The sequence below is a fragment of the Thalassophryne amazonica genome, chromosome 20 (genome assembly GCF_902500255.1).
Source record: "Thalassophryne amazonica chromosome 20, fThaAma1.1, whole genome shotgun sequence".
NCBI lineage: Eukaryota > Metazoa > Chordata > Actinopteri > Batrachoidiformes > Batrachoididae > Thalassophryne > Thalassophryne amazonica.
This window is the reverse complement of record NC_047122.1, coordinates 527,993-555,325: the sequence shown is the minus strand read 5'-3', so window position 1 is coordinate 555,325 and position 27,333 is coordinate 527,993. Positions and strand designations below refer to the sequence as shown.

Genomic DNA, 27,333 nt, shown 5'->3' with positions numbered 1-27,333 from the left:
CGGGCAGCAGACCATCTTAAAGATCTAACTCCCATGGTAGGCATGTGGGCAGAAGATATGGAGAAAGGAGATGTTGAGGAAGAGCGGAGTGAACGGGAAGGTGTATAAATCTGAAGGAGCTCAGTACGATATGAGGGAGCGAGGTCATGGAGAGCTTTGAGTGTGCTGAGCAAGATGTTGAAGTTCATACAAAAATGAACCGGCAGCCAATGAAGTTGCTTGAGGGGGCAGATGTGTTGTAAGGATGAATTTTCTAAACCAGCTGAAATTCATGGAGGGATTTATGTGTTCGACCAAAGAACAGTCGTTTGACGTTGAGACAGAAGGTGTGTAGAGATCACTGTGCTGCTGCCACAGTCAGGCAGCTGTGCGTCCAAATCACTTAGTCTCTGCTGCTTTCAGTTAACTCCTGATGAAAACAACGTGCTGCCATGCGGCTGTGGACAGCTAGGTGTGTGTGTGTGAGGCAGTGGATCGTGCACACTCTTGGCAACAACCTGCAGGGTTTCTTCCTCTCACTGAAGGGACCTACGACTGTGATTGTCTCAGCAAAATGTAAAACAGGTGCTGGAGAAAAAGAGGAAAATCATGGAGAGAAATTCAAATTCTGTGAGCCGCCTTTCATCCGTCTGTCATCTTTCCCCTAAAGGTGGATTGGAACCGATCAGTAATCATTATGCACCTGTGTATTGTGTATCACAAAAACAAGCTTAGTGGTTAGTGTGTGGAGAGGCAAGTCAGCTGTTACCGGTCCAAGGTCACTGGAACCCGATCTGCACAGACATCTGGAGTCACATCAGGTCGAGTAGCCGGCGTAAATATCAGGCCAAAACAAAACGTGCACGCACACACACACACACACACACACACACACACACACACACACACACACAGAGTGTGAAGGTGGGTATTTTCAGTTCATGTCGTCTGAAGCTTAATTAAACTGTACTAACTTATAATGCATTTAATCATTTCAAACTTTTCATGCAGTCTTCTGTTGAATGAGTTCACTTTTTAGTAAATCGAGTAGCTTTACTGTAATAGCTTTAAAAAAAAAACCAATATCTTGTGTTCTGTGCGGAAACATTGTTCCTGGAAAGACTTTTCCACTCGCCAGCAGACAATAATGCTCAGAAATCCTGCAACATGAAGCAAACCAATAAACATAAAACATTTAACAATCCAACTCTGGATTACGTAGCTGGTGGTGAAATGAAGGACAAGGACCTGTTTTCTGTAGAGATCTGCTCTCCAGTTACCTGAAGACCAGCAAACACCAATCGCAGCTTTAATGACACTTTCATTCATTTGTTACCCGAACCCCTGAAAATATGGCCATCAGGTATTGTGAAGGCTTTGTGTCCATCTGTCCGTCTGTCTGTGCTCAGCATAAGTCCAGACCTGTTACTGCCTGAGTCTTCAGATTCACAGGGAACATTCTTGGGACACAGACCTTGGATAAGTTCAAAGACAGCTAACCTTGACCTACTTTAAGAGATCAAGAGTCACTCTCAATTTCTTATTTTTATGCTGAGAATCATGCAAATCCATTTTTTTTCAGGTGGATAGGTGACAGCCACTCTGAGTAGAGAGGCACCGTGACATCACCCGCTGGTCTCTCTCTGGCTGCGAATCCAACATGGCGGAATCTGCCCCCAAACCGCTGCATTTCTGTGTAAATATATAACCAGGCATGCACATAACTAGTACTTATGGTGCTTGTACGTGCTAAAAATAAATAATGCACAGCAGAAAACACAAAGGAACACTTCAAAGGAGGATAGCAATGACAGATTGTAGGAAAAGTGTTTCCCTCTGTGTGCTGTTTACTGTGCATCAATGATTTTTAGCGCACATGAGCATGATGAGTACCAGTTGTGTGCACCCCTGTATATAACATCTTTCTCATATATTATGTAAAAGCTAGCAAGAAAGAAACACTTCTAAAACTGAAAACACTGTTTTTGGAAGCTGATAACCTCTGGAGACCTCTGGACACCTCTGGAGTCATTTACAAAATATCTGACGGACATCAGCGTGCACGTGCATCACACTTGGTCAAAGCTAACTTCGGCTCTTTTCAAAAGCTCATGTATGCGCACATGCACGCCCTCCTGCAGACTGTTTTTTAATTTTTGAGGAAAATACTTTATTTCATCTGCTCTGTTTGTATGTGAAAAGGAGTTGGAATAAGAACCAGATAACCTACTAGTTTGGCCAAAGCAACATTTTAATCAAATAAGCAGTTCTACAAAGAATAAACATTGACAAAACTGGTTGACATGGTTTTAACTGGTATTTAACCCTCTGGAGTTTTGGCTATTTTTGGGTGTTTTGACCACTTTTGGTTTTACTTTCATAATTTACCTTAAAAAATTGTTTACCTGGCTGTGTTTGGTGTCTTTTTTTTTCAGCACAACCTCACCTGTGTGACTTTACAGTTAAAACAGTGACCCTAAATTCACCCGAAAACCTACAATTCTAATCAGAAAAAAGTTAGTTTTTACTATGAAAACCAGAAATATGTTTCATGAAACATTTTTACAACTTAGAATGCAAATTGTAAACTTCAAAAATATATGTAAAAATGTAGCATTAACAAAGTTATATACAACAATTCACATTAAAATGCAGGAAATGCTTCAGGTGTTTTTTTTTGTGGCTGTTTACATGCAATAAGATGCCACACAAATTACATTTGTGCCATTCAGAAAAACAGTTCCTATTCAGTGCACATCAGAAACCCCAAAATTTGTAGATATTCCACCTCAATATCACGTGTATTTTTTCCTAATTCCCTGTTTTTGTAGCATTGTTATTGGTGTTGGTACAGACTGTCCTGACTGTGTTAGTGGCCAAAAAAAAAAAACAATAGACAAAGGTGTTTGGGCTGGGGGGTCTGTACCTGAACTCCTGTGTTCTCCGCCCCTGGTGCCTGCTCTGTGTTCCAGGAGTCAGTGCTGCAGCAGAGTTCTGCAGTGCCGAGTCCTGGAGAAGCTGGAAAGAGAAGCGCGTGGTCCAGTCCACTGCGCAAATCTGTGCACACAGATCGGTGAATCCACCTGCTCTTGTTCGTCCAGACCAAAACAATAAACTCCACTTCATGATCAGACTGATCATGCTCTGGTTCAGACTCTGATGAAGTGCTCTGCGCTTCGATCGTCTTCATGCAGTTAAAAAAAGAGACTTGATGCGCTGTTCCAGATGCCTGATTAGTTTGACGCACTAAATAAATAAAATAACTACACCACACACTAACCACACATGCTAAAACATGAATGAGGAAATGAGTCGTATTTACTGCAGGTGTCTACAAAACATGCAGTGAATATGGGAGTATTATCCCCCCAAAAACATTAGTAAATTATTAATCATAATTCAAGTTATACATTCAACAGGCATTCAAACAGATACTCATGGTGGAGCAGATTGTGTGCTATGGCCTCTTAATTAGTTTGTGACGTTTGATGCAGAGGCGTGTCAATTGACTCTAGAGGGTTAATTAAAAATCTCACTTTTGGCCTTCGTGCTGTCAGTGAGTCTGTTCAACATAAACCTTTAAAATATTCAAAACATTTCAGGCAGAAATACTCATCTTTCAGGAAGTGTTCTGAATAAGACAGATGTTTGAAGTCAAGAGCATGAGTACCAGTTATGTGCACCCCTGTATATAACATCTTTCTCATATATTATGTAATGTGGTGACATCTGCTGGCCAGTCTTTAACATAGCCTCTCACATGCCTGTCCGAGGTTGCGCTGCATGTTGAATTGGCAGTTTTACGCCAATTGGACGTTTTACGCTACATGCCCTTCCTGACACAACTCCACATTACATGGAGGAATGTGGGAGGGTGGGGTTTGAACTGGCAACCTTCAGCACTGAAACCAAGTGCACTAACCATTTGCCCACCACCCCTTCCCTTTGTAACCTGCGGTTTATACAGAGTAAAGATGCATATGTAAGACTGAATAATAATGATTACATACCGTGAAAGTGTTGTCTCTGATTTCACTCCTGCTGTGTTCACACACAGAGACATGTAGGATTGTTGTTCCACTGTGTCTTTGTCCACAGAAAAAACAGCGTCCCTCCACCAGACTCCTTCACTGGCTCCCGGTAGCTTAGCTTAGCTATCAGTTTAGCTCAGCTTAGCCAATAACACATACTGTTGGAAGCTCTCCTGCATCCCGGTGTCACAGACTGAACGGTCCCCCTAAAAATCAGTCCCCCTGTTGACGTGGTTCACAGATTATCACCTCGTTTCTGCTTCAAACTGCCTCCACTTATCATCTGTCTCAGTGACAGATATCTGAAGCTTTTGTACAACAATCATTTCCACATAAATTCAGCATTATTTCATCAGAAAAGACAGAGGAAGTGATCAGAGTGCCGTGGATAAACGAGCTGCTAGCTGATGAATGCGTGTTGGACATTTCAAAGCGTCACAGAATTTCGCATCGTTTCTGCTTAAAACTGACTTTAGAATGATTTAAGAGGTTTTATCATCTGATGGTTAATAATCCCATTAATCCATTTGATTGCTTTGGGTGAAGAGGCTCCGTCTCAGACATGCTGCTATGGTTTGAAATGACGCATGCACAGATGCAAAAGGTGGACAGAGTTTTAGGGGTGGACTGTTCGGTCTGTGACACCGGCTGCCCTGCTAACAGCGCTCACTCACCATTACATTCTACGTTCTCTCTGACTTCATGATCACAGAAGCGGCTTCCTCAGCGACACCCGCTGGCATCCCGCACCTAGCAGCATAGCTTAACGTGGCTGACGCTGTGGCACAAACCACAAACATGGCTGATTCCATGCTTTTGGGAGAGGAAACACGCTTTATTAGCAGTCTCTTGGTCACACAATTGGAAAGAATAAACTGTGTGGTTAGATCCATGTTTTGAAGACCATTCTCACACTGTGCTGGACTTCACTTCTGCAGTCTGTCCCAAAGGCACTTATTCTGTCTTTTTTGGAAGGTGGTGTGAACAAGATGTGCTGGTATTTTCTATTCTGTTCAGGTCGGTGTCATTGTGACCACCAGGATGTGTTTGGCTGAAGATAATGTCAGTGCAGTACAGTTTGGTGTACTGTGTGTGTAATTGGTGTCAATTGTTGTGATTTGGCGCTATATAAGAAAAAAGTTGATTGATTGATTGATTGATTGAAATGCTGAAATGAACAACTTGAGTGTTGTATTTGATGTGGTTCCTTTCCAAAATATAAATGAGGCCTAATATTGCTGTAAATGGTTAACTTTGTCTGTGAAACTGCTGATTTTGAGAAGGACATTAAATGATTATTGTGGAATTGTAGTAATTTTCTGACTGTTCATATGAATGCCTGCACTGGACAAGGCAGGGAAATCTGTTGGCACAACAGCCCCACCAAGACTTTTTTTCACCAGCCGCCACTGCATTGTTTCACGTTTATTGGACTTAATCATCTTAATAAGATAAACGTGAGTGTCCATTGAATGCATGTGCAGGTTGTGGTGTAGATGACACTAATGACCAAAACAGAGGTTGAAAAATTAGGTTTTACATTCAATGCAATTTTGCATAAAAATGCAAAGGTGGAAATGGGTGTAGCACATTGTAGAAGATTCACTTCACTTAACAGAATGTGGGAACAGATGAATTTTGAGTGACTGTTTGATTGTTGACTAACAGTGGGAGATCAAAGCCAAAATGCATTTTTCCTTTATTATAGCTCCACCTGCAGGTGAATAAATATAATTCTTAATGAGTAACATGAACAGATCTTTATTACCCATAAAAATGACAGCCTGCTAAATTGTATGGTGTGGGCCATGCCCCTTTCATATTATAAGACTTACTTTGAAAAATAAAAAAGTAAAGTTGGACCAAATGTAAAAATAAATTAGACACTCGTACCCCCATCACACATACACTGATTGAGGCCAAATTGCATCTGAACGACACATCCGGCCACAACTGGGAAATATTAACTTGAGGTCTGTAGACCAACGGACGGCAGTCTGTGAGCATCTACATTTTTGGTCCCATTCGCCCAGCTGTACCGAGTGTGTTGCACATGTTCAAAACACTCTTGGTGCCATCGAGTTGGAACGTACGTCTGACGGCAGTCTGTATGCAGTTTTTGCATAATGTGATGGCAGTCTACATATTCTGACAGCATCAAAGCAGTATTTCAAGTGATCTGATCGTGGTTGATTGAGATCCGAGATCGATCGGTCACAGCAAAGCCTGCCAGCATGTCGTGCCACATTTCTCCACCTCCACTGGACCCCCGTCAGGGAGGGCAAAGGAAATGTTAAATGTAATAATAAGTATGTGGCACACATTCATCATGTACAGTGGGTGTGAACAGTGCACAATCAAACCAAAAGTACTGTGTGCCGCTGCACCTCTTTGTGGTCTCACCTCTTTGTGGTCTCACGTGCAGTAATGCATCATAGCGCATGTCAGGCACAGAGCTGAACGGATCTCACCGCTGAAATATGTATACTATTACCTGATCACCATCTAAACTCTGTAGGAGGTCCAATCCAATCCACCTTTATTTGTATAGTACATTTTAAGAAACAACAAGGTTACCAAAGTGCTGCACAACAGATAAAGTATAAAAAATAAAGTTAAAATACAGTAGATTAAAAACATATAAAAACAAAAAGAAGATATCAGATAAGATTAAACATTAGAAGATAAAAATACAATAAAAACAGACAGAAGACCACGCAACTCTCATGCAGTATTAAAAGCCATGGAATAAAAATAAGTTTTTAAACGAGATTTAAAAGTATCTAGGGTGGGAGCCATTTTGATATGAGTGGGCAGCTCATTCCATAACTTAGGAGCCACCACTGAAAAAGCACCGTCCCCCCTGGTCTTTTGTCTGCTTTTTGGCACAAGACGGAGCTGATCAGCAGCTCTCAATGCTCTCGTGGGGGCGTAGATATGTATAAGATCAGCAATAAAATGGACAGGGAGCCAGTGGAGAGAGGTGAGAATGGGGGTGATGTGATCATGCTTACAAATACCTGTTAAAAGACGAGCAGCCGCGTTTTGGACTAACTGTAAGCGGGTGAGGGAGGCCTGGTTAATGCCAGTATACAGTGCATTACAGTAGTCCAAACGGGTCCAGATAAAAGTGTGAATCAAACACTCAAAATCATTAAAAGATACAACATATTTACTTTTAGATAAAAGCCTCAGATGATAAAAACTGGTTTTAACAACTGAGTTTATCTGCTTATCAAGTTTAAAATCACTGTCCATTTTAACACCAAGGTTTGTGACAGTGGGTTTTACATAGGGGTGCAGGGAGCCCAGTTCTATAGAAGAGATGCAACAGGCTCGAGTGGGTCCAAACACCATGACCTCAGTTTTTTTCTTCATTTAAATTAAAAAAATTAAAGGTCATCTATGCCTTGATGTCCTTTAGACACTCTAATAAGGGCATCAGGGAGCTCCTGTCATTTTTCTTAAGGGGCAAGTAAATTTGGGAGTTGTCCGCATAAAGGTAGGAGATGCCATGTTTTTAAAAAATTAAACCAAGAGGGGGCATGTATAGAGAGAAGAGAATGGGCACAAGAATAGAACCTTGGGGAACTCTGCAAGACAGGGGGGCAGTAGACGAGGTGAAATCACCAGTCCTCACTGAAAAGCATCTCTCAGACAGATATGATCGGAACCACTCCAAGGCAGCATCCCTGATACCCACACAGTGCTCGAGACGAGAAATGAGAATTGTGTGGTCGACTTTACCAAAAGCCGCAGTGAGATCTAAAAGCACAAGAATAGCTGAGTCACCAGAGTCAGTAGTTAATAAAAGATCATTAAAAACCCTTAAAAGTGCAGACTCAGTGCTATGTAATGCTTTAAAACCAGACTGAAAAATAAATAAACAATAAACAATAAACCGCGTTCTTCCAAAAAAAAAGACTGCAGTTGTACAAATACAGTTTTGTCCAAGATTTTAGAGATGAATGGAAGCTTTGAGATGGGTCTATAATTAGAAAGAACTAAAGTGTCTAGATTTGGTTTCTTTAGTCGAGGTTCCACCGCTGCTTCTTTAAAATGTGCTGGGACAACACCTGAAGCAAGACTACATTTATGATTTTTTGGACATTAGGTCCGATGGTCTCCCAGACCTCTTTAAAGAGGTGAGGAGGAACAATGTCTGTGGGACAGGAGAACGGTTTAAGTTGAGTGACAAATTATGTGAGAGATTAAAGTGACACAGGTGTGACGTGGAACTGTATCCCAGGCCATGACAACGTTATTAAACATGAAACTCATCTCCAGCACGGAACCACGATCATTTCACAGCACAGAGTGCACAGGATCCACACCACAGCCTGTGGTGAAAAGCCTCATCCCGGCTGCAAAAATGTAATCCCATGTGATAATCCCGCTGACGTCACAGTGTACAGAGTTGTATTGTGCTCCTGAAGTGAGCAAAAAAGAAAAAAGAAATGAAAGTTCACTGGAAAGGCTCCATCTGATGCATGGTGTACTGCCAGCAAACTTTCAGCAAAGGTGTCCAGTGACGCGTGCGCTTAGTGGCTCATGCAGCTTTTATGCACACACACACACACACACACACACACACACACACACACACACACACACACACACAGCTGAGTGATAATTTCAGCCCCACCACGCATGTGCGCGTGGTGCTCAGCACACTCCTGCGTGTGAGGATCACAGCGCTGCCTCCCACTCGGGTCCCGTGTTTTCCATCCAGGCGTTTGGACATCGGGCAGTCTTCAGCGCTTTTTATGGCCATCTGACAGCAGTTCGTGTCGTCTAAACTCTTGCATACATGCGCTTTGGATACCATCGTGCAGATGTGGATGAGGTAATCTGGATGCAGTGGTACTTTTGAGGTTGATGGTTCGTGAGGCACTGATTTCATCACAGTCAGATTTACAAAGATATGAACCCCACAGAGCAGCTTATTCGCTGTTTGATTGGCAGCAGTTAACGGGTTATGTTTAAAATCTCATATCAGCATCTGCTCTGTGTAAGTCTGATCCTGTCAGCTCTCAGAAGCTAAGCAGTGCAGGATCTGGTTAGTACTTAGATGGGAGACCTCTTCGGAATACCGGCGGGTTGCGTCAGGAAGGGCATCTGCTGTAAAACCTGTGCCAAATACTGATCTGGCTGTATCTGCTGTGGCAACCCCAAACAATACGGGAGCAGCCGAATGAACAACAACAACAATATCAGCATTCTTTACACATACAAACTGTAGCACACAAAAAAGCACATGTAATTTAAAAAAATATGGACTTACCTTTACTTATAAATTAAGTCCATGTGCCGCTCCTTCTGAACAAAAGCATCAGTGACTTGCTTGTGCAAGTTTTCCTCATCTTCCTTCAGTTTTAAAAGTCTGTGTCTCAGTGGAGATCACTGCCAGGGAAGAAAGTAGTCCTTCATCAGTCCTGTTCCCGCTGTATGTTTTCAGCCTTTTCTGGCTTTGAATGTGAGCGGTCGACGACTCGTCTGTGATGACACTTTGTAAATTCTTTAGGTCACAATATCGTATCTGAGTCCAGACCTTCTCACAAGTTGAGAATAGGAGGCAGAAAAAGGGGGTTTCTTAGTGGACATCCGCACAGTCGGCCTTTTAGTGGGTCCCAGTTATGGTTAGGGGTCCACACAGGACTGGACCGGTACTTGGCAGTGGACTTAAATGCAAGAGAGACAGACACAGGAACGACATATGAACAAAAGGAGATTTAGTAACACTAAACAATGAAATAAAGGTGGCCTGCTGAGGTGAGAGTCAGCCTGGTGGAAGTCCAGGTGCTGCAGGATTCCAAGCCAGTCTTGAAGGAGAATGTCAACTAAGGGTTCAAGTACCATGACCAGGTGGAACGCTCGCCTCCGACACCAGGAACTATGGCGAATAAAGACACACAGGGTGAGTGAATGCACTCGTAATGCTACAGAAGTTCTCTGATGACTCCACTATTGTGGGTTGTGTGTCTGAGGGGAACGAGCTGGAGTACTGGTCGGTCATCACAGCCTTCATGGACTGGTGTGAGCGCAGCCACTTGTGTCTCAACACCAGTAAGACGAAGGAGATGGTGATCGACTTCAGGAGGAAACCACCACCTCACTCACCAGTGAACATCCAGGGGGAGGACATAAAGACTGTGAACAGTTTCAAATACCTGGGTGTTCACCTCAACAGCAAACTGGACTGGACTCACAACACCGACGCTTTGTACAAAAAAGGCCAGAGTCCCCTCCACCTCCTGAGGAGACTGAGATCCTTTGGAGTGAGCAGGCCTCTGCTTAAGACCTTCTACAACTCTGTTGTAGCCTCAGATTTCCTCTATGCTGTCGTCTGTTGGGCCCCAGGCAGCACAGAGCGGGAGAGAAAGAGACTGAACAAGCTGGTCAGGAAGTCCATCTCTGTCCTGGGCTGTCCTCTGGACTCTCTGGAGGAGGTGGCTGAGAGGAGGGTGCTAACCAAGTTCAAATCCATCATGAACAACTCCTCTCACCCTCTGCACCGGACTGTAGTGGATCTGAGCAACTCGTTCAGTGACAGAGTGAGGCACCCTCAGTGCAAAAAGGAACGATACCGCAGGTCGTTCCTCCCTGCTGCTGTCAGGCTGTACAATAACACTGTGAAATAACCACATGTAATAATATGTCCACAAATCATGTGCAATAACAACTCGTTTACAAATCCCAGCACTAATGTCACCTTATCACATCTAAACTCCACTTCACATATTGTAAATAAGATGCTCCTATCTCCTTTTCAATCCCAATCATGTTTATATATGTGTATGTGTATAGGTATGTGTGTACATATGTGTATACGGTGTATGGGTGTGTATATATATATATATATATATATATATATGCATGAGTGTGTGTGTGTGTGTATATCTAATCAAATCAAATCAATTTCATTTACATAGCGCCAAATTACAACAAACAGTTGCCCCAAGGCGCTTCATATTGCAAGGCAAAGCCATACAATAATTACAGAAAAACCCCAACTGTCAAAACGACCCCCTGTGAGCAAGCACTTGGCGACAGTGGGAAGGAAAAACTCCCTTTTAACAGGAAGAAACCTCCAGCAGAACCAGGCTCAGGGAGGGGCAGTCTTCTGCTGGGACTGGTTGGGGCTGAGGGAGAGAACCAAGAAAAAGACATGCTGTGGAGGGGAGCAGAGATCAATCACTAATGATTAAATGCAGAGTGGTGCATACAGAGCAAAAAGAGAAAGAAACACTCAGTGCATCATGGGAACCCCCCAGCAGTCTAAGTCTATAGCAGCATAACTAAGGGATGGTTCAGGGTCACCTGATCCAGCCCTAACTATAAGCTTTAGCAAAAAGGAAAGTTTTAAGCCTAATCTTAAAAGTAGAGAGGGTGTCTGTCTCCCTGATCCGAATTGGGAGCTGGTTCCACAGGAGAGGAGCCTGAAAGCTGAAGGCTCTGCCTCCCATTCTACTCTTACAAACCCTAGGAACTACAAGTAAGCCTGCAGTCTGAGAGCGAAGCGCTCTATTGGGGTGATATGGTACTATGAGGTCCCTAAGATAAGATGGGACCCGATTATTCAAAACCTTATAAGTAAGAATAAGAATTTTAAATTCTATTCTAGAATTAACAGGGAGCCAATGAAGAGAGGCCAATATGGGTGAGATATGCTTTCTCCTTCTAGTCCCTGTCAGTACTCTAGCTGCAGCATTTTGAATTAACTGAAGGCTTTTCAGGGAACTTTTAGGACAACCTGATAATAATGAATTACAATAGTCCAGCCTAGAGGAAATAAATGCATGAATTAGTTTTTCAGCATCACTCTGAGACAAGACCTTTCTAATTTTAGAGATATTGCGCAAATGCAAAAAAGTAGTCCTACATATTTGTTTAATATGCACATTGAATGACATATCCTGATCAAAAATGACTCCAAGATTTCTCACAGTATTACTAGAGGTCAGGGTAATGCCATCCAGAGTAAGGATCTGGTTAGACACCATGTTTCTAAGATTTGTGGGGCCAAGTACAATAACTTCAGTTTTATCTGATTTTAAAAGCAAGAAATTAGAGGTCATCCATGTCTTTATGTCTGTAAGACAATCCTGCAGTTTAGCTAATTGGTGTGTGTCCTCTGGCTTCATGGATAGATAAAGCTGGGTATCATCTGCGTAACAATGAAAATTTAAGCAATGCCGTCTAATAATACTGCCTAAGGCAAGCATGTATAAAGTGAATAAAATTGGTCCTAGCACAGAACCTTGTGGAACTCCATAATTAACCTTAGTCTGTGAAGAAGATTCCCCATTTACATGAACAAATTGTAATCTATTAGATAAATATGATTCAAAGCACCGCAGCGCAGTGCCTTTAATACCTATGGCATGCTCTAATCTCTAATAAAATTTTATGGTCAACAGTATCAAAAGCAGCACTGAGGTCTAACAGAACAAGCACAGAGATGAGTCCACTGTCTGTGTTGTGAAAGTGTAGGAACACGGACCCACAACAGGGGGCGTAAATGAACGGGCAATGGATAAGCCAAACAGTAACAACTTAATGTTGTAAATTGTGCACAACGGAATACAGACAACAACAAGTTTGGAACTACAGTTTCACGTTGGGTGACGTGTGGGCAGGCTTGAGGATAGGAGACGCCCGTCCAGAACCGAGCCGGATCCCACACGGCCCTCACCGCCAACGGATCTGAAGAACACCGGAGCCGCCAAGTCCTGAGTCCCCAGGTGGCCACCGTCTCCAGCTGTCAGACCTGGCACTGCTGGCAGAGAACAGAAACAGCACAGGTGAGTGTGAGTACGCACACTCAGTAATCCCACAGTCTGTGTTCTTTTGGGAGGGAGCACCTCCACCTCCAATCATACACTCGTGCAGCTCCTGTTAAACCACTTATCTGGTTGGGATGTGAGGCGAAGCCGTCGCTAATCACACCAAACGGCAATCCAGCAGATAAGGAAACACCACAGGAAAACGGCTGCAAAAGAGTTCAGACTATTATTCAGTTTCAGTAAGTCACAGCAGAGAAGGTTACCTCCAAGGTAGCTGATTTCTCGGCGGGGAGGTGGAGTTGCAGTCTGGCCTTTAAGGTGGTGGTGATGTGGATGAGTGACAGCTGGTGCTGATGACGAGTGACAGCTGTCACTCCCGGTTGCTATGACGCCCCCTCGTGCTTGAAGCCCGCACTTCAAGCAGGGCGCCATCTGGTGGTGGTGGGCCAGCAGTACCTCCTCTTCAGCGGCCCACACAACATTCTGAGGCCATAAGAAGATCATTTGTAACCTTCACTAATGCTGTTTCTGTACTATGATGAATTCTAAACCCTGACTGAAACTCTTCAAATAGACCATTCCTCTGCAGATGATCAGTTAGCTGTTTTACAACTACCCTTTCAAGAATTTTTGAGAGAAAAGGAAGGTTGGAGATTGGCCTATAATTAGCTAAGATAGCTGGGTCAAGTGATGGCTTTTTAAGTAATGGTTTAATTACTGCCACCTTAAACGCCTGTGGTACATAGCCAACTAATAAAGACAGATTGATCATATTTAAGATCGAAGCATTAATTAATGGTAGGGCTTCCTTGAGCAGCCTGGTAGGAATGGGGTCTAATAGACATGTTGATGGTTTGGAGGAAGTAACTAATGAAAATAACTCAGACAGAACAATCGGAGAGAAAGAGTCTAACCAAATACCGACATCACTGAAAGCAGCCAAAGAGAACGATATGTCTTTGGGATGGTTATGAGTAATTTTTTCTCTAATAGTTAAAATTTTATTAGCAAAGAAAGTCATGAAGTCATTACTAGTTAAAGTTAAAGGAATACTCGGCTCAATAGAGCTCTGACTCTTTGTCAGCCTGGCTACAGTGCTAAAAAGAAACCTGGGGTTGTTCTTATTTTCTTCAATTAGTGATGAGTAGTAAGATGTCCTAGCTTTACGGAGGGCTTTTTTATAGAGCAACAGACTCTTTTTCCAGGCTAAGTGAAGATCTAAATTAGTGAGACGCCATTTCCTCTCCATCTTATGGGTTATCTGCTTTAAGCTGCGAGTTTGTGAGTTATACCACGGAGTCAGGCACCTCTGATTTAAGGCTCTCTTTTTCAGAGGAGCTACAGCATCCAAAGTTGTCCTCAAAGAGGATATAAAACTATTGACGAGATAATCTATCTCACTCACAGAGTTTAGGTAGCTACTCTGCCCTGTGTTGGTATATGGCATTGGAGAACATAAAGAAGGAATCATATCCTTAAACCTAGTTACAGCGCTTTCTGAAAGACTTGTACTGTAATGAAACTTATTCCCCACTGCTGGGTAGTCCATCAGAGTAAATGTAAATGTTATTAAGAAATGATCAGACAGAAGGGGGTTTTCAGGGAATACTGTTAAGTCTTCAATTTCCATACCATAAGTCAGAACAAGATCTAAGGTATGATTAAAGTGGTGGGTGGACTCATTTACTTTTTGAGCAAAGCCAATAGAGTCTAACAATAGATTAAATGCAGTGTTGAGGCTGTCATTCTCAGCATCTGTGTGGATGTTAAAATCGCCCACTATAATTATCTTATCTGAGCTAAGCACTAAGTCAGACAAAAGGTCCGAAAATTCACAGAGAAACTCACAGTAACGACCAGGTGGACGATAGATAACAACAAATAAAACAGGTTTTTGGGACTTCCAATTTGGATGGACAAGACTAAGAGTCAAGCTTTCAAATGAATTAAAGCTCTGTCTGGGTTTTTGATTAATAAGCTGGAAGATTGCTGCTAATCCTCCGCCCCGGCCCGTGCTACGAGCGTTCTGACAGTTAGTGTGACTCGGGGGTGTTGACTCATTTAAACTAACATATTCATCCTGCTGTAACCAGGTTTCTGTAAGGCAGAATAAATCAATATGTTGATCAATTATTATATCATTTACTAACAGGGACTTAGAAGAGAGAGCTCTAATGTTTAATAGACCACATTTAACTGTTTTAGTCTGTGGTGCAGTTGAAGGTGCTATATTATTTTTTCTTTTTGAATTTTTATGCTTAAATAGATTTTTGCTGGTTATTGGTGGTCTGGGAGCAGGCACCGTCTCTACGGGGATGGGGTAATGAGGGGATGGCAGGGGGAGAGAAGCTGCAGAGAGGTGTGTAAGACTACAACTCTGCTTCCTGGTCCCAACCCTGGATAGTCACGGTTTGGAGAATTTAAGAAAATTGGCCAAATTTCTAGAAATGAGAGCTGCTCCATCCAAAGTGGGATGGATGTCATCTCTTCTAACAAGACCAGGTTTTCCCCAGAAGCTTTGCCAATTATCTATGAAGCCCACCTCATTTTTTGGACACCACTCAGACAGCCAGCAATTCAGGGAGAACATGTGGCTAAACATGTCACTCCCGGTCCGATTGCGGAGGGGCCCAGAGAAAACTACAGAGTCCGACATTGTTTTTGCAAAGTTACACACCGATTCAATGTTAATTTTAGTGACCTCCGATTGGCGTAACCGGGTGTCATTACTGCCGACGTGAATTACAATCTTACCAAATTTACGCTTAGCCTTAGCCAGCAGTTTCAAATTTCCTTCAATATCGCCTGCTCTGGCCCCCGGAAGACAATTGACTATGGTTGCTGGTGTCGCTAACTTCACATTTCTCAAAACAGAGTCGGCAATAACCAGAGTTTGTTCTTCGGCGGGTGTGTCGCTGAGTGGGGAAAAACGGTTAGAAATGTGAACGGGTTGGCGGTGTATACGGGGCTTCTGTTTAGAACTACGCTTCCTCCTCACAGTCACCCAGTCAGCCTGCTTTCCCAGCTGCTCGGGATCTGCCGGAGGGGAACTAACGGCGGCTAAGCTACCTTGGTCCGCACCGACTACAGGGGCCTGGCTAGCTGTAGGATTTTCCAAGGTGCGGAGCCGAGTCTCCAATTCGCCCAGCCTGGCCTCCAAAGCTACGAATAAGCTACACTTATTACAAGTACCATTACTGCTAAAGGAGGCCGAGGAATAACTAAACATTTCACACCCAGAGCAGAAACGTGCGGGAGAGACAGGAGAAGCCGCCATGCTAAACTGGCTAAGAGCTAGTAGCTGCGCTAAGCTAGCGGATTCCTAAAACAAACAAAGTGAATAATGTGTAAATAATTTAGAGGTGATTCAGCAGAGGGAGTGCTTTAGTTAAGGCACGTTAAGATTACACTGTGAAACAAATCGTAATCTAGATAACTAGGTCAATCTAACTGCGCAGATTAAACAGCTAACAGATACAGCAAAACACCGCTGAACTCCGGAACAGGAAGTGATACAATACCGCAGTGAGAGCCAACTACCAGTAGAGGTTCAACACCAACAAAGTCCAGTGTATATACTCAACAAAAATATAAACGCAACACTTTTGGTTTTGCTCCCATTTTGTATGAGATGAACTCAAAGATCTAAAACTTTTTCCACATACACAATATCACCATTTCTCTCAAATATTGTTCACAAACCAGTCTAAATCTGTGATAGTGAGCACTTCTCCTTTGCTGAGATAATCCATCCCACCTCACAGGTGTGCCATACCAAGATGCTGATTAGACACCATGATTAGTGCACAGGTGTGCCTTAGACTGCCCACAATAAAAGGCCACTCTGAAAGGTGCAGTTTTATCACACAGCACAATGCCACAGATGTCGCAAGATTTGAGGGAGCGTGCAATTGGCATGCTGACAGCAGGAATGTCAACCAGAGCTGTTGCTCGTGTATTGAATGTTCATGTCTCTACCATAAGCCGTCTCCAAAGTCGTTTCAGAGAATTTGGCAGTACATCCAACCAGCCTCACAACCACAGACCACGTGTAACCACACCAGCCCAGGACCTCCAGATCCAGCATGTTCACCTCCAAGATCGTCTGAGACCAGCCACTCGGACAGCTGCTGAAACAATCGGTTTGCATAACCAAAGAATTTCTGCACAAACTGTCAGAAACCGTCTCAGGGAAGCTCATCTGCATGCTTGTCGTCCTCATCGGGGTCTCGACCTGACTCCAGTTTGTCATCGTAACTGACTTGAGTGGGCAAATGCTCACATTCGCTGGCGTTTGGCACGTTGGAGAGGTGTTCTCTTCACGGATGATGTGAAGGAGATGTGTTGCACTGCATGAGGCAAATGGTGGTCACACCAGATACTGACTGGTATCCCCCCCCCAATAAAACAAAACTGCACCTTTCAGAGTGGCCTTTTATTGTGGGCAGTCTAAGGCACACCTGTGCACTAATCATGGTGTCTAATCAGCATCTTGATATGGCACACCTGTGAGGTGGGATGGATTATCTCAGCAAAGGAGAAGTGCTCACTATCACAGATTTTGACTGGTTTGTGAACAATATTTGAGGGAAATGGTGATATTGTGTATGTGGAAAAAGTTTTAGATCTTTGAGTTCATCTCATACAAAATGGGAGCAAAACCAAAAGTGTTCCGTTTATATTTTTGTTGAGTGTATATACACATATGTATATATACACATACATATTCTATTTCTACCTCATTTCTTATGTCTTGTACTGTTACAAGTATTATTAATATTGCTTATCCTTGCACACGCTGTCTGGTGAACATTTTCCTCTACTTGCACCCATCTTGTGTGTGTTTTTTAAGAGCTGACGTAACATGTGAATTTCTCCTCTGTGAGATCAATAAAGTTTATCTTACTGAGACGTGGGGAGTCATTTACTTTCAACATGTACAAAGATAGACATTGTGGAGGAGACATTAAGTGCAACACACTTTTCACTCATGGTTTTTCTCATAAACAACTAATTCCAGACAGTTTATAGATATTAATGGTACCTTTGTGATTTTTACAGAGAGAAAATACCGCACATATCAAAGAATCCACTAAATTCTGAAGTTTTTAGATTTAAACAGACACAGGTGCTGAAAGGCATTATGGGAAATTCTAATGTCTCTTTCAATCACTTCCCCGCTCCCTGTCAAAGTGTATCAAACACTGCCATCTACCGGATGGAAGTGTGCATGTCACAAACAGAATTATCATTTTTGTAAATACTTTTTTTTTTACAAATTAAAAAAAAAACATATTTCAAATACACATTTATTTGTAAAAAGCAACACACACGTTACAGTAACTTGTGTGTTGTTTTTTTTACAAATAAATAAACCAACCAGTGAAGGAGACTCATTTTTCCCATAATGCCTTTCACCAAGTGTGTCTGTTAAACCACAAACCTTCAGAATTTAGTGCATTCCTTTAAATGATATGTCATATGTACGATATTTTCTCTCTGTAAGAATGACACAGTTACCGTTAATATCGACAAACTGTCTGGAATAAGTTGTTTATGAGTAAAACCATAAGTGAAAAGTCTGTTGCACTTATTGTCTCCTCCACACTGTCTGTCTTTATGCATGTTGAAAGTAAATGACTTTTTTTCCGTTTTGGGAAACACCAGCCAGACTGCTTCTCTCGCTTCTGCTGATGGAGGACTGAGCTCACAGCTGTTTGACTACGTAAGACAGAAGCTCTGGATCATTGTTTGTTTTTGGGTGTGTGATCACTTTTGATTTTATTCGGAAGCCTCAGTGGTGCTTAAACTTAAAACTGGCTTATCAGTAGCCGACAGTACTAAAAGTTAGCAGTTAGCTGTAACTTCCAGTAAAAATTTTTGCGGTTTATTGGTTTAGCGTTCTAAAAGTTAACTTGTCAGTTAGTGGATTAGTGGTTATCAAAGCTAACGTCTTGCTTTGCTGTCCCCACCACTGTTGATGATGAACACAAATTTATATTTGAGAGTCTAATTCAGGATGTTTCCACGTTTGTTATGGGAATCACGTAATTTTTGAGGTAATACTTTACTCCATTACCATGTACTTGTTCCGTCATACAGTGTGTTGTGTTTTTTGTCATGTGTTTTAGTCCGTGGTTGTTGCTCGCTGACTCTTCTGAGTTCTTTTCTTTTGAGGTGGTTAAAAAAGGTTTCCTGTGTTTCTTGCCAACTGATGTGAGCATTTTATCTTTGCAGTAGTTGTTTGCACCGTGTGTCTGCATGTTGTGAACATGCTGCTGACCGTATAAGGAATGTGAGTTACATCACAGCGCTGCTGCAACACAGAGGAGGGCAATGCAACTGTCTGTCTGTGAATGCAGATTGTTCAAACATTTTAATCATTAACAGTCTAATATTGTCATATCACACACCCACAGGTTCAAGTCAAAGGTCACTCGACAATATCTCATGGTTCAGATCTGTTACAGTTAGTCAGCTGTCATCCAAACTGATATTTCATTATTCTGAAGCTTAAAAAAGTTACACATCATACTTACATAAATGTTGTCCTGTTTAACTCTACAATTAAAATCATGATACAATGCTAATTTAATTCATATCACCAAGGAGACTTAGCCATCTGCCACACCCACTTCACCTGGCTGTGGCAGATGGATAAGTACTTTTGAGAGGTGGAGATGGACCAGGTGTCTGCCTGAGTGGTTGCCATCCAGGTCCACCGCAGTTTCTGTGGTGTTGATGTGTGACCCTGACTTGACTCACGACACTGTATTCTTTCCTCTGTCTTTGTAATGTAGACTAACCCGTGACCACGGCCTGTTGGTCACTGGTCACTTTGCTGTCACGAGAATTTTTTTTCATTTTGTTTTGATTCCACTGATGACCTTCGTGCGACACACCATTAACAGAGCTCTTTAATTTAGCCTGTTCTTTGACTTGAGCAGGTCCCTTAATTTCACATTTCTCTCTGGTAAAGAGAACAGAATTTCTGTGGCTCTCTCAGAGCAGGATTCCAGTCTCCAAAAGAATAAAGTTTCTTTTCTTTATCTTAGTCCATTTATGGACACTTTAGACACACTTTAGATGGCGCATGTAGCCTTATGCAGTATTATGGGTCTGTGTCTATGCTAATTGCCGTGAGGCGGAAAACACTTGCTGTCGTGATGTAAGGTGAGGGTTTTTTTAACATCCACACTCACCCACCCCACCTGACCCACAACAATATGTGTCCCAAACCCAACCTGACCCACGGGGGCGGGGGGGGGAGACAGTGGGTCTGAACTAAATAACGCTCAGTCACTCACACACACACACACACACACACACACACACACACACACACACACACACACACACACACACACACACACACACACACACACACGTGCAGAGACTCATGACGTCTGGCCCCTCAAGGCTACAGTTGTTTTATTACTCAAAACTGATTACTGCCAGACTGTAAATACATAATAATTTATATTGCTCATTAATGATTATGTGTAGAGATTTGATTTGTGTGATATAGGTTACACAGCTTAATGCAAACAATATCAAGCAGTGCAAAGCGCACCCTCTATTTTAATGTATCTTTCAGTGAAGTAAATTACTCTATGTTTTGACAAATGGCCTCACGTCATCATCTACAGTCTGCTGTTGTAGGCCACAGGAATTCTGCTCGGACCACCGGCTTCATGTTTTTCTCCCACCAGTGTGACTGCAGGAGAAGCTGTAACCCGTAAACCACGGGCACCTGTGGGTTGTGGTTCATGCTCCCTGTTCCGTTTGATTCCAGGTCCTCTGACTATGTCACTGTTCCTACATCACTGTGCGAGTGCTGAGTGTACACAGAGAGCTCTGCCTGTAGGGGGCAGTGTGAATGACTGTTTATATCCACTTCAGCCATCTCTTCTGACAGACTGCAGACATCCTGCAGGATCCCTCACACCCTGGAAACCCTGTCTTCAACACCCTCCCCTCAGGAAACAAATAGTCTGCAGAACAGCTTTTCCCCAGCGCTGTGGGCAGGCTGCAGAAATCACAGACTGTGTGCAACAACTGTTATGTCTTCATTGTGGCTTTTATATATTTTACAGCCATATGGGTGTGAACGTCATGGGTATGGATGAGCTTGGGCTGTGTGGGTTGCATATTTTACGTTTATTTAATTAATTGATTTCAGTTTTCATCCCCCACTGGCTGAAGGCCCAAAGGGGGTTTATGTTGTGGTGATGTCTGTCTGTCTGTCCGTCCATCCCAAAAAGGGTGCCTATATTCTGAAATCAACTCCTCTCACTTTTTCAGGAGGAATTTTGTAAAACTTGGTACTAGTCCTTGAAATGTTATTAGAATGTCCCAAAGCAGCATTTGCCAGCGAGGGGGATATCTTGTTTTTCATGCTTTAGACTGGATTGCTCAAAGTTTTGTTTATATAACCTGCAGTGAGAATAAGGGTCTGTTTATCTCCACCGCTCACTGGCACTAAACGTTTCTTATTGCACCAGTCAGAGTTCACAGTTGATGGCTCTGTCAGTCATGGCCAGACTTTGAGAGGAAGGGAGTGCTTACATTTGTTAGCTAATAATGTGATAGCATGGTTGAAGATTGGTGTTATTTTCTGGATTGCATTATTTCCTGCACATTGTTCACCCACCTCTCAGCTGTCAAGTGAAGCTGAGTGAAGGTTCCTGCTGCTAAAGGTTGACTGTCCGCAAAACTCCATCATCTGCAGCTCATGTAAACAGGCCGACATGTTAGCCCCTATGCTGCTGGCTTTTTGTAGGAGCACAGGGTGACATATAAGAGTGGAGGAAGGTGCACCCAGGTGGACTACATTCTGTGTAGGAGATGCAAGCTGAATGAAATTAGAGACTCTTAGGTGGTGACAGGAGAGATAGTCCAGTCATATTGAGATTTTCCCCACCATTAATTACAATTACATTATTTTTTTGAAGCTCTGATTATTCATTTATCAACTTAAGTCACAACATCTGGATCCATTGCATTAAAGCAGCTAGAACCTTTGCAGTCTCCACAAGCAAATGTACACTCAAGGCCGTGCCTGCAACAAGTGCATTTCAAAGTCCTGCATCCGGTTTTACTGTTAGAGTGAATAATTTCCAGGAGGCGGCCAGGAGCTGGAGGCAGGTCTGTTCGTACTGGAATGAACTTCCCATTCTTTTCCTTCCACCCATATTCAGTGGCATTTAGGCTTTCTCCTTCCATTCACATATTTGATAAAAGACATGTAGTGAGTGATACTTTGCGGCACCTGAACTCGGTGGCAAAACCTGTGCCTGAATCTCTGACAGTCTTTTCTTTAAATCGCTGGCATCTATATTGTTGAGGCTGTCATTTTTTCCTCCATTGTACAGCAACACAGTTGCCTTCCCCCCAACTTCAATATGTTCAGTATCATCATGTTCAGTATCTGGGCCAGTCAGAAAGATTTCTGCATGTTTCCTGATTTAGAATCATCGAGCAGCACAATTAGCTAATTATTTAAAAGGGCACCCAAATTCAGTTTCTAGTATTTCTAACAGCACTACAGCAAGTGAATTTGGAATTGAATGTTATTCCTGGGGTATATCAGAGGAGAATCCCACTTTTTTTTTTTTTTTTTTTTTTTTTTTGCATTTAGTGGTGGGTTGGAGCCTTAAATTGAATAACTTTACTGGACTAAGAGTGTAGCCAGAGAGCATAGGATGGTGTTTTGTAGGATGACTTTTGGGGATAAAGAAGAGCGTGAGAGTTCAACAAAGGATCAGATGGTGGAAGCTGAAGGAGGAAGACTGTTGTTTGAAATTCAGTGAGCAGGTGTGAGAGGCACTGGATGGAGGGGAAGCAGTTTGGACATCTGGAAAAGTACTGCAGATGTGCTGAGGGAGACAGCTAGGAAGGTAATGGGTGTGACATCTGGACAGCAGAAGGAAGACACCAAGGAGACTTGGTGGTGGCATGAAGATGTCCAGGAAAGCCTAAGAACAAAGAGGTTGGCAAAAAACAATTGGGATAGTCTTAGAGATGATGAAAGTAGACATGAATACAAGGAGATGCAATGTAAGGTGAAAAGAGAAGTGGCAACAGCCACGGAAAAGGCATTTAGCGAGTAGTACAAGAAGTTGAACAGCAAGGATGGAGAATAGGACTTGTACGATTGGCCAGACAAAAGGACAGAGCTGGAAAGGATATGCAGCAAGTTAGAAGGGTAAAAGATGCAGATGGTAATGTGGTGACAAGTGAGGAGACTGTGTTGAGAAGGTGGAGGGAATATTTTGAGGAGCTGATGAATGAAGAAAATGAGAGAGAGAGAGAGAAGGCTAGATGATATGGAGAAAGTAAAGCAGTAAGTACTAGGGATAAGTGAGGGCAGCTATGAAAAGGAAAGGTAGTTCAGATGTCCAGATGACAGATGAGAGATGGCAGTGGAGTTTCTAACCAGATTGTTTAATAAAATCGTGTAAAGTGAGGAGATGCCTGAGGAGTGGAGATGAAGTGTGCTGTTTTCTATTTTTAAAAACAAGGGTGATGTGCAGTAACTACAGAGGCATAAATTTGACCAACCACAGCATGAGGTTATGTGAAAGAGTCGTAGAACCTCTGCTTAGAAAACAGGTGAAAGTCTGTGAGCAGCAATAAGGTTTCATGAGGAGAAAGCACTACAGACAGGACAGTAGTACTGGTGGAGAAGTGTAGAGAAGGCCACAAGGAGTTTCAATCAGGCTTAGTGGTCAGGAATGGCTGGACACAAATGCAGGACTCAGACAAGTACAACCCCAATTCCAGTGAAGTTTGGACGTTGTGTAAAATGTAAATAAAAACAGAATACAATGATTTGCAAATCCTCTTCAACCTATATTCAATTGAATCCACCACAAAGACAAGATATTTAATGTTCAAGATATTTAATGTTCAAACTGATAAACTTGATTGTTTTTGTGCAAATATTTGCTCATTTTGAAATGGATGCTGCAACACGTTTCAAAAAAGCTGGGACAGTGGTATGTTTATCACTGTGTTACATCACCTTTCCTTCTAACAACACTCAATAAGTGTTTGGGAACTGAGGACACTAATTGTTGAAGCTTTGTAGATGGAATTCTTTCCCATTCTTGCTTGATCGGATTAAAATCCGATCTGCCAGATCGGATTTTAAAGTTTTATTGTTGGTTTATAAAATTGTTCATGGACTGGCACCTTCTTACCTGGCGGACTTGGTTAAGCCCTACGTACCTGTGAGGCCCTTGCGTTCTGAGGGTGCAGGGCTTCTGTGTGTTCCGAGGATGAACAAGAAGTCTGTGGGGTATAGATCCTTCTCCTACCGTGGTCCGACTCTTTGGAACGATCTACCTGCTGTTATTCGGCAGTCTGACACGGTGGAGACTTTTAAATCAAGACTGAAGACCCACTTTTTTAGACTGTCTTATCATTAGTTTAATTTGTTTGTGTTTGCTTTGTAATTTCCTTTTATTCTTCTGTGTTTTATCTTTTTATTGTGCTTTTCTTACTTTTAATTTTGATTTTTGATTAATTTGTGTTGTTGTGAATTGTGTGAAGCACCTTGGGGCGACTTTGTCGTGAGGTGGCGCTATATAAATTAATAAATTGAAATTGAAATTGATGTACGACTTCAGTTGTTCAACAGTCCGGTGTCTCCGGTGTCTCCGGTGTTGTATTTTGCTGTGCATAATGCGCCACACATTTTCGATGGGCGACAGGTCTGGACTGCAGGCAGGCCAGTCTAGTACCCGCACTCTTTTACTACGAAGCCACGCTGTTGTAAAACGTGCAGAATGTGGCTTGGCATTGTCTTGCTGAAATAAGCAGGGACGTCCCTGAAAAAGACGTTGCTTGAATGGCAGCATGTGTTGCTCCAAAACCTGGATGTACCTTTCAGCATTGATGGTGCCATCACAGATGTGTAAGTTGCCCATGCCATGGGCACTAACACACGCCATAGCATCACAGATACTGGCTTTTGAACTTTGCGCTGGTAACAGTCTGGATGGTCTTTTTCCTCTTTTGTCTGGAGGACACAACGTCCATGATTTCCAAAAACAATTTGAAATGTGGACTCATCAGACCACAGCACACTTTTCCAGTTTGCGTCTGTCCATTTCAAATGAGCTCGGGCCTAGAGAAATTGTTGATGTATGGCTTTCACTTTGCATGGTAGAGTTTTAACTTGCACTTGTAGATGTAGTGACGAACTGTGCTAACTGACAATGGTTTTCTGAAGTGTTCCTGAGCCCATGCGGTAAGATCCTTTACACAATGATGTCGATTTTTAATGCAGTGCCGCCTGAGGGATCGAAGGTCACGGGCATTCAATGTTGGTTTTCGGCATTGCCACTTACATGTAGAAAGTTCTCCAGCTTCTCTGAATCTTCTGAATATATTATGGACTGTAGATGATGGAATCCCTAAATTCCTTGCCTAAATTGAACGTTAAGAAACATAGTTCTTAAACTGTTGCACTATTTTTTTCATGCAGTTGTTCGCAAAGTGGTGATCCTCGTCCCATCTTTGCTTGTGAACGACTGAGCCTTTTGGGGATGCTCCTTTTATACCCATTCATGACACTCACCAGTTTCCAATTAAGTTGTTCACCTGTGAAATGTTCCAAACAGGTGTTCTTTGAGCATTCATCAACTTTCCCAGTCTTTTGTTGCCCCTGTCCCAGCTTTTTTGAAATGTGTTGCAGGCATCCATTTCAAAATGAGCAAATATTTGCACAAAAACAAAAAAGTCTATCAGTTTGAACATTAAATATCTTGTCTTTGTGGTGTAATCAACTGAATATAGGTTGAAGACGATTTTCGAAATCATTGTACTAGGGCTGAAACGAATAGTCGAGTAACTTGAATAATTCAATTACAAAAAATGTTTGAGGCAAATTCTGTGCCTCAAAGAATCATTTAACATTGAAGTACATATGCCAGGCCTGTGTGTGGCGCTGCAATGTCCCCCCCCCCAAAAAAAAACAGAAGACCAGAGCATGCCCAAAAACTGTGTAAATGCTAATCCAAAAGCTGCTGCTGTCCAATGTGACACACAGACTAAAATAAAGCTTTTAAGAGAAAGAGGGTCCACGCTGCTTATCTGCACATTTAAATCATATCAAATCAAATCAATTTTATTTATATAGCGCCAAATCACAACAAACAGTTGTCCCAAGGCGCTTTATATTGTAAGGCAAAAGCCATACAATAATTACAGAAAAACCCCAACGGTCAAAACGACCCCCTATGAGCAAGCACTTGGCGACAGTGGGAAGGAAAAACTCCCTTTTAACAGGAAGAAACCTCCAGAGAACCAGGCTCAGGGAGGGGCAGTCTTCTGCTGGGACTGGTTGGGGCTGAGGGGAGAGAATCAGGAAAAAGACATGCTGTGGAAGAGAGCAGAGATCAGTCACTAATGATTAAATGCAGAGTGGTGCATACAGAGCAAAAAGAGGTGAATAAAAAGAAACACTGGGTACATCATGGGAACCCCCCAGCAGTCTAAGTCTATAGCAGCATAACTAAGGGATGGTTCAGGGTCACCTGATCCAGCCCTAACTATAAGATTTTTCAAAAAGGAAAGTTTTAAGCTTAATCTTAAAAGTAGAGAGGGTGTCTGTCTCCCTGATCTGAATTGGGAGCTGGTTCCACAGGAGAGGAGCCTGAAAGCTGAAGGCTCTGCCTCCCATTCTACTCTTACAAACCCAAGGAACTACAAGTAAGCCTGCAGTCTGAGAGCGAAGCGCTCTTGGTGATATGGTACTATGAGGTCCCTAAGATAAGATGGGACCTGATTATTCAAAACCTTATAAGTAAGAAGAAGAGTTTTAAATTCTATTCTGGACTTAACAGGGAGCCAATGAAGAGAAGCCAATATGGGTGAAATATGCTCTCTCCTTCTAGTTCCCGTCAGTACTCTAGCTGCAGCATTTTGAATTAACTGAAGGCTTTTCAGGGAACTTTTAGGACAACCTGATAATAATGAATTACAATAGTCCAACCTAGAGGAAATAAATGCATGAATTAGCTTTTCAGCATCACTCTGAGACAAGACCTTTCTAATTTTAGAGATATTGCGCAAATGCAAAAAAGTAGTACTACATATTTAAAGAGAAGCAGTGTGCTTGTCTTTTTTTAAAAAACACACATTTGCTCAGACCCGCACTGAGTGTTTCACTTTTTAATTTTCGCTTTTTTTGAGCAACACACAATGCTTCACAAACACTGTAACTTAAATAAAATAATAATAAAAACTGTTTGCAAGGCTGCATGTTCAACCTCCAGCTGAAATGCAGAGGAAGAGGGATTAAAAAGAATTAAAGCAGGGGCCCAGTCCACGAACCTTAAACAAAACAAACTCAAAAATGCTTAAATTTTACAAGTGGGGAAAAACAAAACAAAACAGAAACCACTTCCTATCGCCATTTCAGCAAATGTCAACACTGGCGCAGCGACATTGTACCATTGCTTAGGGAGATCCCTGGACTATTGATGTTGTTTAAAAACGCAAAAGTACTTTTTATCTGATTACTCAAT

General features: G+C 42.4%; 1 long non-coding RNA gene across 1 annotated transcript; it reads right to left on the bottom strand.

Moving 5' to 3' along the window:
- Positions 1-5,885: 5,885 nt before the first annotated feature.
- Positions 5,886-27,333, bottom strand: LOC117501985. Its single transcript, XR_004558151.1, has 3 exons — positions 27,241-27,333; positions 18,508-18,517; positions 5,886-5,896 (listed from the first exon to the last, which is right to left on the bottom strand). It is a non-coding gene; the product is annotated as an uncharacterized LOC117501985 (long non-coding RNA).